At 45.5% G+C, this 13,808-nt stretch overlaps 1 protein-coding gene across 1 annotated transcript in view; it reads left to right on the top strand.

The window, feature by feature from the left end:
- LOC136004239 (kelch-like protein 36) overlaps positions 1–13,808 on the top strand; it is a 55,161-nt gene that overhangs the window by 16,273 nt on the left and 25,080 nt on the right. The gene's annotated exons all lie outside the window — the stretch shown is intronic.

Genomic DNA, 13,808 nt, shown 5'->3' with positions numbered 1-13,808 from the left:
AGCCTGACCTGAGCACCGATGTGGGCCTTCTGGGTGACTCCCTCCAGTTTATACCATGGACATGATGTGCTGTGGTATGGAATACCCCTTTGGCTAGTTTGGGTAAGGTGTCCTGTCTCTACTTCCTACCAGCTTCTTGTGACCCTCCTCACTGGCAGAGCATGGGAGACTGAAAAGTCCTTGATCAGGGTGAGCACTACTTTGAAACAAGAAAAACAGTGGTGTGTTATCAGCATTGTTCTCAAACTAAAGCACTGTACCAGCTACCAGGAAGAAAATTAACTCTATCCCAGATGAAACCTGGACAAAATACTTGGAACTTAATTCCTCAGTCATTACTAATGCACTCCATCCCACTGAGAATAAATATTGACTCTTTAAATACAATTCTACAACCTTTTCAGCACATACTACAAATTCTTGTATGTTTCTCAAATTCAGCACCTCCCTGCTAAATTCAGTATTCTTGCCTTAGTATTCAAACCTTTTCATAATAATGTCCTACCTTATTTGACCTAGTATACTGGGTTCAGCTGGAGAAGTTATTTTTCTCCTTCTTAGTGCAGTGCTGTGTTTTCAACTTTAGTCTGAGAAAAATGCTGATAACACACTGGTGTTTTTAGTTGTTGCTAAGTAATGTTTACTCCCATCAAGGACTTCTTCAGTCTCATGCTCTGCCAGTGAGAAGGTGAAGACGGGAGGAAGCAAAGACAGGACAGCTCACCCAAACAAGCCAAACAGTTATTCCATACCTCAGCATGTCATGCCCAGTATAGAAGCTAGGGAAATTTACCCGGAAGGTCTGGATTGTTGCTCGGGTTGGGCTGGGTATGGATCAGCACGTGGTGGGCAATTGTATTCTCTCCTCTTGTGTCCTGGGTTCAGCAGCAGCAGTCATTTTTCTCCTTCTTAGTAGCTGGTGCAGCACTGTGTTTTGACTTTCAGCCTGGGAACAGAGCTGATAACACAAATGTTTTAGTCTGACCAAGGTCTTTCTGAGCTTCATGCTCTGCCAGGGATGAGGGGAGGCCAGGAGGAAGCAGAGACAGGACACCTGACCCAAGCTAGCCAAAGAGGTATTCCATACCACAGCACGTCATGCCCAGGGAGGTAACTGGGTGTTACTCGGAAGGGTACAGGCTCTCTTCGGGGGGGTGGGTCAAACTCGTTCGGTGGGTGGTACTGTATTCTCTTCCCTTGTTATTTTCTCTTATCATTATTATCATTGGTGGTAGCAGTAGTGATTTGTGTTATACCTTAGTTACTGGGCTGTTCTTATCTCAACCTGTGGGAGTTACATTCTCTTGATTCTCCTCCCCATCCCTCCAGGAGCAGGGGGGGGAGGGGGAAGGAAAGAAAGAGGGAGAAAGGGGGGGAGTGAGTGAATGAGCTGTGTGGCTCGGTTTAAACCACGACATCATTTCCCTTATCATTATTATTATTGGTGGTAGTATCAGCAGTAGTTTTGTAGTGTACCTTAGTTACTGGACTGTTCTTATCTCAATCCATGGGAGTTACATTCTTTCAATTCTCCTTCCCATCTCTCTGGAAGTGGGGGGGGGGGGGGGGGGAAAGGTGGGGGAGTGAGTGCGCAGCTTCTTGGTTGTGATTTACCAGCTGTGCTTAAACCACAACATCTAAAATTTGACTTCCTTTCTCCCTCTCTTTTCTACTAATGATGCTCTGACTGGCTGCTTCGCTCCTTACTTGTATTTTTGTCTGCTTCCTGCTTCCCCTTTGTCTCATCTCTGCTTAAAGTCCAGATTTCTGCATTAAAGTTAAAACAACCCAGGTGATCTAAAGTTAAAACAACACAGGTGATCATTCTGAATGTTTGGGATTTTATTTATCCCTGCTTATGGATATGTATAATACTATTGCTATTATTAGTATTAGCATTAGTATTATATTGCACTTTAGTTAATAAACTGCTATTATCTCAACCCATGGCTTTTAAATTATATTGATGCTCCTCCCCCTCCTGCCCGGGGAGGGGGGAAGGGGAGAGGCGTGAATGAGTGGCTGTGTGGTATTTAGCTGCTGTCTTGGTTTATACCACGACAGTCCCATTTGGCACCCAGACAGTAATTTTTGGTACCCAATGTGGGGTGCGCAGGGTTGAGATAAGAACAGATCTGACAGGATTGTGTCTAATCATATTTGTGATAAGCAGATCTGACCAGAGTATGTCAAAACAAATTTGTTACAAGCATTCATTGTATTGATTTAATAATTGCTGGCAGCAATGTTGATTTATTTGCTCTCAGAGTTGTTGTGTTTGGTCTGTGTTACGTTATATAATAACTTACTTGCAGCCAGCGCTCACTGGTTTGGTGTTTATCACCCTTGGGTCCTGGGCTAAGGTTCTTCTTTCATTGTACATTATGATAATGGCTTGTGATATGTTAGTATTGCTGGTCATGAAACAGATCATGTCATGGAACAAACAAGAGGAATTAGATATGTGTGCACATCTACAGGGGTATGATATAATAGGTATTACAGAAACATGGTGGGATGGCTCCTATGACTGGAGTGTTGGAATGGAAGGTTACAGGCTCTTTAGAAAGGACAGGCCTGGCAGATAGGGAGGAGGAGTTGCTATTTATGTTCGGAATAGGCTGGTGTCGTGGTTTAAACCCAACCACAAAAGCTCGTTCACTCCCTCCCCCACTTCTTGCCCTTCCCCTGCTCCTGGAGGGACAGAGAGGAGAATCAAAAAGAATGCAACTCCCACAGGTTGAGATAACACTTTAGTAACTAAGGTATCACACAAATCACTACTGCTACCACCAATAATAGTAATGATAAAAGAAATCACAAGAGGAAAGAATACAACACCTCAACACCAGCCGACCAATAACTCGCCCCACTCCCCCCAGCCGAGCACTGACCGATACCTCGTCCAACCCTGCAGTCCCCTAGCCCTTCCGGGTAACTTCCAGTTACATCCTGGGCATGACATGCTGTGGTATGGAATACCTCTTTGGTCAGTTTGGGTCAGGTGTCCTGTCCCTGCTTCCTCCTGGCCTCCCCTCCTCCCCGGCAGAGCATGAGGCTCAGAAAGTCCTTGGTCAGACCAAACATTTGAGCAGCAACTGAAAACATCAGCATTATCAGCACTGTTCCCAGGCCAAAAAATGAAAGCATAGCACTGCACTAGCTACTAAGAAGGAGAAAAATGACTGCTCCTGCTGAACCCAGGACAGCTGGAGAGTATGTAACTCTGTCTGGAGACAGGTGAGCAGTCAACAGAGAGATTGAGGGTCAGGATTAAAGGGAAAACAGTGATGGGAGACATTACTGTGGGGATCTGCTACAGACTGCCTGATCAAGAGGACTCTGTGGATGAAGTGCTCTACAGACAGACAGCAACAGCTTCACACTCACAGGCCCTTGTCCTCATGGGGGACTTCAACCACCCTGATATCTGTTGGAGCATTGGTACAGCCTGGCACAAGCAATCCAGGAGGTTCCTTGATTGTGTGGAAGACAACATCCTTCTGCAAGTAATAGAGGAGCCGACAAGGAGAGGTTCCATGCTTGCCTTTGTGCTCACCAGCAGGGAAGGGCTGGTTGGAAATGGGATGCTCCAGGGCAGCATGGATTGAAATGATCATGAGATGGTCAAGTTCGAGATCCTCAGGACAGTTAGAATAGCGTGAGAAGCAAGCTCACTGCCCTGGACTTCAAGAGAGCACACTTTGGCCTCTTCAGGAGCCTGATTAGTAAGGTTCCATGGGATATAGCCCTAGAGGGCAGGGGGGCCCAAGACTGCTGGTTGATATTCAAGGATCACCTGCTACAACCTCAGGACTGTTGCATCCCAACTAGAAGGAAGTGCAGCAGGAGGGCCAGGAGACCTCCTTGGATGGATAAGGAGCTGCTGAGGAAAATTCAAATGAAAAAAGAGGCTTAAAAAAGGAAAAAAGGTGGAAGCAAGGACAGACGGCCTGGGACCAGGTTAGGAAGGCTAAGGCCCAGTGAGAATTAAACTTGGCTAGGGATGTGAAAGATAACAGGAAGGGATTCTATAGGTACATTGCAAATAAAAGACAAACTAGAGACAACATGGGCCCTCTCCAGAAGCTATCAGAACTGGCTACCCTGGATTTGGAGAAGGCTGAGGTTCTTAATGACTTCTTTGCCTTGCTCTTCACTGGCAAAGGTTATGACCACATCACCCAAGTCTTGGAAGGCAGATGCAGGGACTGTGAGAATGAACATCTTAGGCCCACTGTAGAAGAAGATCTGGTTCGAGCTCATCTTAAGAACCTGAATATGCACGAGTCATAGAATCATAGAATCATAGAATAGTTTGGGTTGTAAAGAACCTCAAGATCATCCAGTTCCAACCCCCCTGCCATAGGCAGGGACACCTCACACTAAACCATCCCACACAAGGCTTCATCCAACCTGGCCTTGAACACCGCCAGGGATGGAGCATTCACAACTTCCATGGGAAACCCATTCCAGTGCCTCAACACCCTCACAGTAAAGAACTTCTCCCTTATAGCCAATCTAAACTTCACCTGTTTAAGTTTTAACCCATTACCCCTTGTCATATCACTACAGTCCCTAATGAAGAGTCCCTCCCCAGCATCCTTAAAGGCCCCCTTCAGATACTGGAAGACTGCTATGAGGTCCTCACGCAGCCTTCTCTTCTCCAGGCTGAAAAGCCCCAACTTCCTCAGCCTGTCTTCATACGGGAGGTGATTCAGTCCCCTGATCATCCTCGTGGCCCTCCTCTGGACTTGTTCCAGCAGTTCCATGTCCTTTTTATGTTGAGCACACCAGAACTGCACACAATACTCCAGGTGAGGTCTCACAAGAGCAGAGTAGAGGGGCAGGATCACCTCCTTCAACCTGCTGGTCACGCTCCTTTTGATGCAGCCCAGGATTCGGTTGGCTTTCTGGGCTGCGAGTGCGCACTGCCGGCTCATGTTCATTTTCTCATCGACCAGCAACCCCAAGTCCTTCTCTGCAGGGCCGCTCTGAATCTCTTCTTTGCCCAGTCTGTAGCTGTGCCTGGGATTGCTCCAACCCAGGTGTAGGACCCTGCACTTGTCGTAGTTGAACTTCATAAGGTTGGCATCAGCCCACCTCACAAGCGTGTCAAGGTCCCTCTGGATGGCATCCCTTCCCTCCAGCATATCAACTGGACCACACAGCTTGGTGTCATCGGCAAATTTGCTGAGGGCGCACTCAATCCCACTGTCCATGTCAGCGACGAAGATGTTAAACAAGACCGGTCCCAACACTGATCCCTGAGGGACACCACTCGTTACTGGTCTCCAGCCGGACATCAAGCCATTGACCACAACTCTTTGTGTGCGGCCGTCCAGCCAGTTCTTTATCCACCAAGTGGTCCATCCATCAAATTGATATCTCTCCAATTTAGAGAGAAGGATATCGTGTGGGACAGTGTCAAACACTTTGCACAAGTCCAGGGAGATGACATCATCATGGGACCTGATGAAATCCATCCACGGGTCCTGAAGGAGCTTGCTAATGAAGTTGCTAAGCCACTGTCCACCATATTTGAAAAATCATGGCAGTCAGGTGAAGTTCCCAATGACTGGTAAAAGGGGAGTATAACCCCCATTTTCAAGAAGGGGACAATGGATGACCCAGGGAACTACAGACCAGTCAGTCTCACCTCTGTGCCTGGCAAAATCTTGGAGCAGATTCCCCCGGAAGGCATTCTAAGGCACATGAAAAACAACAAGGTGGTTGGTGACAGCCAACATGGTTTCACTAAGGGGAAATCCTGTCTGACCAATTTCATGGCCTTCTATGCTGAGGCTACAGAACTGATGGACAGGGGTAGAGCACTTAACATCATCTACCTGGACTTGTACAAAGCGTTCATAACTTTCCCACATGACATCCTTGTCTCTAAATTGGAGAGACATCAGTTTGATAGGTGGACCACTCAGTGGATAAAGGACTGCCTGGATGGCCACACACAAAGAGTTGTGGTCAATGGCTCGATGCCTAGATGGTGATCAGTAATGAGTTATGTCCCTCAGGGTTGGGTGTTGGGACCGGTCTTGTTCAACATCTTTGTCATTGACATGGACAGTAAGATTGAGCACGCCCTCAGCAAGTTTGCCGATGACACCAAGCTGTGTGTTTCGGTTGATACGCTGGAGGAAGGAATGCCATCCAGAGGGACCTTGACACGCTTGTGAGGTGGGCTGATGACAACCTCATAAAGTTCAACCATGCCAAGTGCAAGGTCATGCACCTGGGTCGGAGCAATCCCAGGCACAGCTACATATTGGGCAGAGAAGAGATTCAAAGCAGCCCTGCAGAGAAGGACTTGGGGGTGTTGGTTGATGAGAAATTTGACATGAGCTGGCAGTGTGTGTTTGCAGCCCAGAAAGCCAACCGTATCCTATGCTGCACCAAAAGGAGTGTGACCAGCAGGGCTCTCGTGAGACCTCACCTGGAGTATTGTGTGCAGTTCTGGTGTCCTCAACATAAAAAGGACATGGAACTGTTGGAACAAGTCCAGGGGAGGGCCACGAGGATGATCAGGGGACTGGAGCACCTCCCGTATGAAGACAGGCTGAGAAAGTTAGGGCTGTTCAGCCTGGAGAAGAGAAGGCTGCATGGAGACCTCATAGCAGTCTTCCAGTATCTGAAGGGGGCCTTTAAGGATGCTGGGGAGGGACTCTTCATTAGGGACTGTAGTGATGTGACAAGGGGTAATGGGTTAAAACTTAAACAGGTGAAGTTTAGATTGGCTATAAGGGAGAAGTTCTTTACTGTGAGGGTGTTGAGGCACTGGAATGGGTTTCCCATGGAAGTTGTGAATGCTCCATTCCTGGCGTAGTTCAAGGCCAGGTTGGACAGATCCTTGGGTAACATGTTTTAGTGTGAGGTGTCCCTGCCCATGGCAGGGGGGTTGGAACTAGATGATCTTGAGGTCCTTTCCATCCCTAACTCTTCTATGATTCTATGTGTTCTCAGCATTGCCATCACCTCTGTACTTCGGGAGCCATGTGATGGCAACTATTAATAATTATACCTTTAGCCTTTTCTCCTCGGAGGACCAACCTGTGAAGGAGATATCCTCCCACATCTTCCCCACCAGACTATTTGCAATAGCACCAGTTGCCTGAACGACTCATAACATTGTCCTTGTACAGAAACCTGGCTAAGTCCATCTGAGCCACTTCCACCTGAGCAGGTTTATCCACCGGTTGGTTGTTCTGGTGTTCTTCAGCGGCCCAACTCTTGGGTACGTGAGCATCTGTGGGGATGTAGGGACCAGGTTAGGAAGGCTATGGCCCAGTTAGAATTAAACCTAGCCAGGGATGTTAAGGATAACAGGAAGGGATTCTACAGGTACATAGCAAACAAAAAACAGACTAGGGACAACATAGGCCCCCTGAGGAAGCTTTCAGGAGAACTGGCTACGCAGGATTTGGAGAAGGCTGAGGTTCTGAATGACTTCTTTGCCTCGGTCTTCACTGGCAAAGGCTCTGACTGCACCACCCAGGACTTAGAAGGTAGACGCAGGGACTGAGAATGAAGACCTTGGGCCCACTGTAGGAGAGGATATGGTTAGAGACCATCTTAAAAATCTGAATGCGCACAAGTCCGTGGGACCTGACAAAATCCATCCGCGGGTCCTGAAGGAGCTGGCGAATGAAGTTGCTAAGCCACTGGCCATCATATTTGAAAAATCATGGCAGTCAGGTGAAGTTCCCAATGACTGGAAAAAGGGAAATATAACCCCCATTTTCAAGAAGGGGAAAATGGAAGACCCGGGGAATTACAGACCAGTCAGTCTCACCTCTGTGCCTGGTAAAATCTTGGAGCACATTCTTCTGGACAGCATGCTAAGGAACATGAATAACAACAAGGTGCTTGGTGACAGCCAGCATGGCTTCACTAAGGGGAAATCCTGACTGACCAATTTGGTGGCCTTCTATGATGGGGCTACAGAACTGATGAACAAGGGTAAAGCAGTTGATGTCACCTACCCGGACTTGTGCAAAGCATTTGACACTGTCCCACAAGACATCCTTCTCTCTAAATTGGAGAGATATCAATTTGATGGATGGACCACTCGGTGGATAAAGAACTGGCTGGCTGGCCACACACAAAGAGTTGTGGTCAATGGCTCGATGTCCGGCTGGAGACCGGTAACGAGTGGTGTCCCTCAGGGATCGGTGTTGGGACTGGTCTTGTTTAACACCTTCATCGCTGACATGGACAGTGGGATTGAGTGCGCCCTCAGCAAGTTTGCCGATGACACCAAGCTGTGTGGTCTGGTTGATATGCTGGAGGGAAGGGATGCCATCCAGAGGGACCTTGACACGCTTGTAAGGTGGGCTGATGCTAACTTATTGAAGTTCAACCACGACAAGTGCAAGGTCCTACACCTGGGTCGGAGCAATCCCAGGCACAGCTACAGACTGGGCAAAGAAGAGATTCAGAGCAGCCCTGTGGAGAAGGACTTGGGGGTGCTGGTTGATGAGAAAATGAACATGAGCCGGCAGTGTGCACTCGCAGCCCAGAAAGCCAACTGTATCCTGGGCTGCATCAAAAGGAGCGTGAACCCAGGACACCAACAGGTCGAAGGAGGTGATCCTGCCCTTCTATTCTGCTCTTGTGAGACCTCACCTGGAGTATTGTGTGCAGTTCTGGTGTCCTCAACATAAAAAGGACATGGAACTGCTGGAACAAGTCCAGAGGAGGCCCACGAGGATGATCAGGGGACTGGAGCACCTCCCGTATGAAGATAGGCTGAGAAAGTTGGGGCTGTTCAGCCTGGAGTAGGCTGCATGGAGACCTCATAGCAGCCTTCCAGTACCTGAAGGGGGCCTATAGGGATGCTGGGGAGGGTCTCTTAGTCAGGGACTGTAGTGAAAGGACAAGGGGTAATGGGTTAAAACTTAAACAGGGGAAGTTTGGATTGGATATAAGGAGGAAATTCTTTCCTGTTAGGGTGGTGAGGCACTGTTATTGGTTGCCCAGGGGGGTTGTGAGTGCTCCATCCCTGGCAGTGTTCAAGGCCAGGTTGGATGAAGCCTTGTGTGGCATGGTTTAGTGTGAGGTGTCCCTGCCTATGGCAGGGGGGTTGGAACCAGATGATCTTGAGTTCCTTTCCAACCCTAACTATTCTATGATTCTATGATTCTATGAAATGCAGTGTGCTGTTCAATAGTAGGGTTAAGCTTTCCTTAATCCATTTAGCAAAACTTCTAATACATGTCCAGGAAGGATACCTGTTGATAACAGTAAAATTGGGTATTACAGCACCTAAGGTGCTTGCCCCCTTCCAGTTGGGGGCTAGAGTCTTATAAGCATTTTCTCCTCATAACCAATGCCATCCTTTCCCTTTAGGGACGGGCCACCACACGACTACAATACCCTCTATATTAATAGTATGATTGCAATTTGAATGGTGACCTACATCTGTGGCATTTGAACAAGCATGATCTCCTACCGTGGTTCCTGGTGTAATACATCTTTGTGCACAGGTGTAATATTTATTACCTGGATTAGGATTAACTATTCCAAATTTTAACCTTTCTTTCGAATACAGATTGCTAGTGTTCACCCACAAATTTTTCCATGAGACAGTGTTAGGAATTGGAACTCTAATTAATGGGAGATCCAGGGTTTCGCCTGATTTAGGCAACAGTGCACATACCCAACAGTCACTACGATTAAAAAGTTAGTGACATTCTGCACTAATTTCAGGTATAAATTCTGGTCCCAAGCTTGTGCGCCAGTTATCATACGAGTCCAAATTATGACCGACGCAATTTCATATGTAAGGGTCCTGAAGGTTTGATCTGCCATGTCTTCTCTGGCTCTGGTGCTTTCTTTATTCGTGAATAATGTATCCAAGCAGATTGTTCCTTTATCTTCACTGCTGTAAAGGTGGTCAGTAATATCTGGTACGGTCCGCTCCACTTCTCCTGTAGAGGATCTCCTGAAAAATTCTTAACATAAACCCAGTCTCCAGATCTGAAAGGGTGAATCAGATAATCCAGACCTCTTGCTCTTGTCCTTACTATTTTCTTATTTATCTCCTCCAACTATTTTCCCAGATTGATCAAAAACTGTTGGAGATAGCCTTCCCCCACTTCCTGAAGACTTCCTCCTTTAAACTGGGACTGATAAGGTCTTCCATACAAAATCTCAAATGGGCTAACCTCTTCTTTTGACCGAGGTTTAGTTTGAATTCTTAATAGAGCCAGTGGTGAAGCTTGTTACCAATATAAATTTGTTTCCTGACATATTTTACTAATCTGTTGTTTAATCAGATGGTTCATCTTTTCTACTTGCCCACTGGCCTGAGGCCTGTATGGAACATGTAGTTGCCAATCAATTTCTAATATTTTTGCTAATTTCTTGTAAGAGTTTTGCACTAAAGTGTGAATGTTGGTCCGAAGAAATTGTCTCTGGTTCTCCAAAACGAAGTATGATCTCTTTAAATAATGTTTTAATCTCTTGTCTTGCATTATTTATCCTGCAAGGGAATGCTTCTGGCCATCCTGAAAAAGTATCCGTTAACACCAACAAGTATCGATAGCCTCCTTTTCTTGGTAATTCAGAAAAATCTGTTTGCCACTGCTGTCCCGGATAACTTCCTCTCCCAATTGTCCCAATTTGATTTCTATTTTCAGTTTTAGGATTATTCTTAAGACATAGCTGACATTGTTTTGTCACTATGGTATATAGATTTCTTCCTACAATTTGTTTGTTTAAGTATTTATACAAAGAGTTATTACCCCAATGAGTTTTATGTTCCTCCTGAACTAACTTCCAAAGTTGGTTATAGGGGATTACAATTCTCCCATCAGGTATCTGAACCCCACCCTCTTTATTTTCCTGTCCTTTTAGATCTTGAATCAATTTTCTATCCTCTTTTGAATACCTAGGTTTAGATTTCTCAATTGCTAGTTTGCCATCAGGGATTAATCGCATGATTTTAGATTGCTCAGCTGCTCATCTGGCTTCAAAATCAGCCAAATTATTTCCAATTTCCTGATCAGAGTCACGTTATTAATGTCCTTTACAGTACGTAATAGCTACTTCTTCAGGTAGCTGAACAGCTTCTAGTAATTATAGAATTTCTGCAGCATGTTTAATCTGTTTCCCTTGTGTGTTCAAAAGTCCTCGTTCTTTCCAGATAGCACCATGTGCATGGACCACACGAAGTCAGTATTTAGAATCAGTCCAAATATTTATCCTTTTATCTTTAGCCAATTCCAGGGATCTCGTTAATGCTATTATTTCTGCCTTCTGGGCAGAGGTGTTTGCCGGTAAAGGTTTAGCTTTTATTACCCGTGAAGTGGTGGTAACGGCATATCCTGCCTTTCGTTCACCTGCTTTCATTCATGAAGCTACTACCATCAGTAAACCAAGAATCAGCACCTTCCAGAGGTTTTTCTTTCAAGTCTGGTTGGCTCAAATACACAGTCTCTATGGTGGCCAAGCAGTTGTGTGTTAGTAGTTCTGACAGTTGATCCTGCAAAAAGGATGCTGGATTCACAACATTAGTGACCACAATTTCTATATCATCCCGTTCCACAAGGGTGGCCTGGTATTTTAAAAACCGTGAAGGAGATAGCCAGTGGGCTCCTTCCTTTTCCAGGACTGCTGATACCATATGGGACACTAGCACAGTAATCTTCTGTCCCAAGGTGAATTTGCGAGCATTTTCAATATTCATGACAACTGCCGCCACAGCCCTTAGGCATCCGGGCCATCCTTTGCTCGCTTCATCCAGTTGTTTTGAAAAATATGCCGCTGCCCTTCTGTATGGTCCTAGTTTTTGAGCAAGGACCCACAAAGCTATTCTCTGTTCTTCATGGGAATATAGCCTAAACGATTTAGTCACATCCGGAAGTCACAGAGTTACAGCTTTCATTAGCTCTGTTTTTAATTTTTTTAAAGCTCCCTCTGCTGTATCAGTCCATTTTAAAGAGGGAGGGTTTCCTTTCAACAGTTCATATAGTGGTCTTACCAGAACACCATAATCATGGATCCAAAGTCTGCCCCCATCCAGTCATTCCCAGGAATGTCCGGAGCTCCTTGGTGGTCGACGGTCATGGAGTATGACAAATGGCTTCTTTTCTAGCAGCTCCAGGTTCTGTCTGTCCTCCTGCTATTTCATATCCTAGGTAGGAAACTCAGGTTTGGATTAGTTGGGCCTTTCATTTGGATACCCGATAACCATTCAGTCCCAGAAAATTTAATAATTCCACTGTCCACTGGATACATTCTTCCTTTGTTTCTGTAGCTATTAATAGGTAATCCACATATTGTAACAGAGTCCCCATCTGAGTAGGTGGCTTCCATGATTCTAGTTCTCATGCTAGCTGATTTCCAAAAATTGTTGGACTGTTTTTAAACCCCTGAGGTAATACCGTCCAAATTAATTGGGTTTTTCTTCCTGTGTCAGGATTTTCCCATTCAAAAGCAAATAAGTTTGGCTTTCTTTAGCCAATGTTAAGCAAAAGAAAGCGTCCTTTAAATCCAGGACGGCAAACCATTTCTGATTATTATTCAATTTACTCAATAAATCATACAAATCAGCTACTACTGGACGAATATCCTCTGCTGTTTTGTTGATTGCCCTGAGATCTTGAACCAATCTGCAACATTTCCCATCATATTCCTTTACTGTCCAGATAGGAGTATTATATTCCAATTCACATTCAATTAATAATCTATATTTTAAAATTTATCAATGATTTTTGATTCCCTTTGATCTTCTAATTTTAAGGGATATTGTTTTATTCTAATTGAGCAAGGCTCCCCCCCCCCTTTTTTATTTCCACTTTAACAGGCAAAGCATTTTTCGCCTTACTTGGAACTTCAGATGCCCATACTCCCAAATACACCCGATTAAGGTTTTCTTCTATTTCAGGGAGGTCCTCCTGTTTGCTTTTCTGCTGAATTAAAGATAAACTCAAAACTGCAATTAATTGATTATTTTTAACTATAAATTCCATTTTGCCTTCTTTAAATGTTACTTCTCACCCTAATAAAGATTTATGAGAATTTGGCATGCATAAAAATTTATGCATTCCTATTTGTTTTCCCAATTTGTACTTTAAAGGTTTCAGAAAGAATGCCTCTCTTCTTTTTTTTTTTTTTCTTTTTCTTGGTGGCCAGTAGCTCCCACATCTGTAACGAATTCTTTTCTCTCTGATTTAACACCAAATAACTTGCTCCTGTATCCACTAAAATTCCACTTTATTTCCTCTAGTCCCTAGTTTTAATTTAACCAGTGGATCTGGTAGGGTAGTTTCCCCAGGTCCCCGTCAGTCTAGTTCCAATTCAGTCACCGGAGCCACCCCATGGCACTGTTCCCCCCACCCAGGGCAGTCTCACTTCCAACGTCCAAACTCCCCATAGCACGCACACCGATCCGCTTCCACAGAAGAAGAGCCCACTCCCCCACCTCTGCCCCACATCCCTCCTCCCAGGCTCAAACACAGGAGCTGCTCGAGCTCCCCTCCTTTCCCCCTTGGTTTTCTCTTTTTTTTTTTTCCTCGCAGTTGCTCACCCTGCTCTGCAGGGGCTGCAGATGCCTGCCTCTGCAACAGCACTTCTGGTTTAACCCTTTCTTAACTCTGAATGTGAATCTGCCGCTTTTTGCCAGTGACAGCAATCTCTTCCTCCTTATCAATATCAGGTAGGACAGGTGCAGAGGGTCCTCCTCTCAGAGGTACCTGTGACACATAATTTTCCAACCTATCTTCCTGATTACTGTTTTTTAACTTTAAACATCTTTCCCCAATATCACAGGCTGAACAACATCTCTCCAT

This window comes from Lathamus discolor, chromosome W, assembly GCF_037157495.1.
Source record: "Lathamus discolor isolate bLatDis1 chromosome W, bLatDis1.hap1, whole genome shotgun sequence".
NCBI lineage: Eukaryota > Metazoa > Chordata > Aves > Psittaciformes > Psittacidae > Lathamus > Lathamus discolor.
Note: the sequence above shows the minus strand (reverse complement) of the source record. Positions and strands in the feature narration are given on the sequence as shown.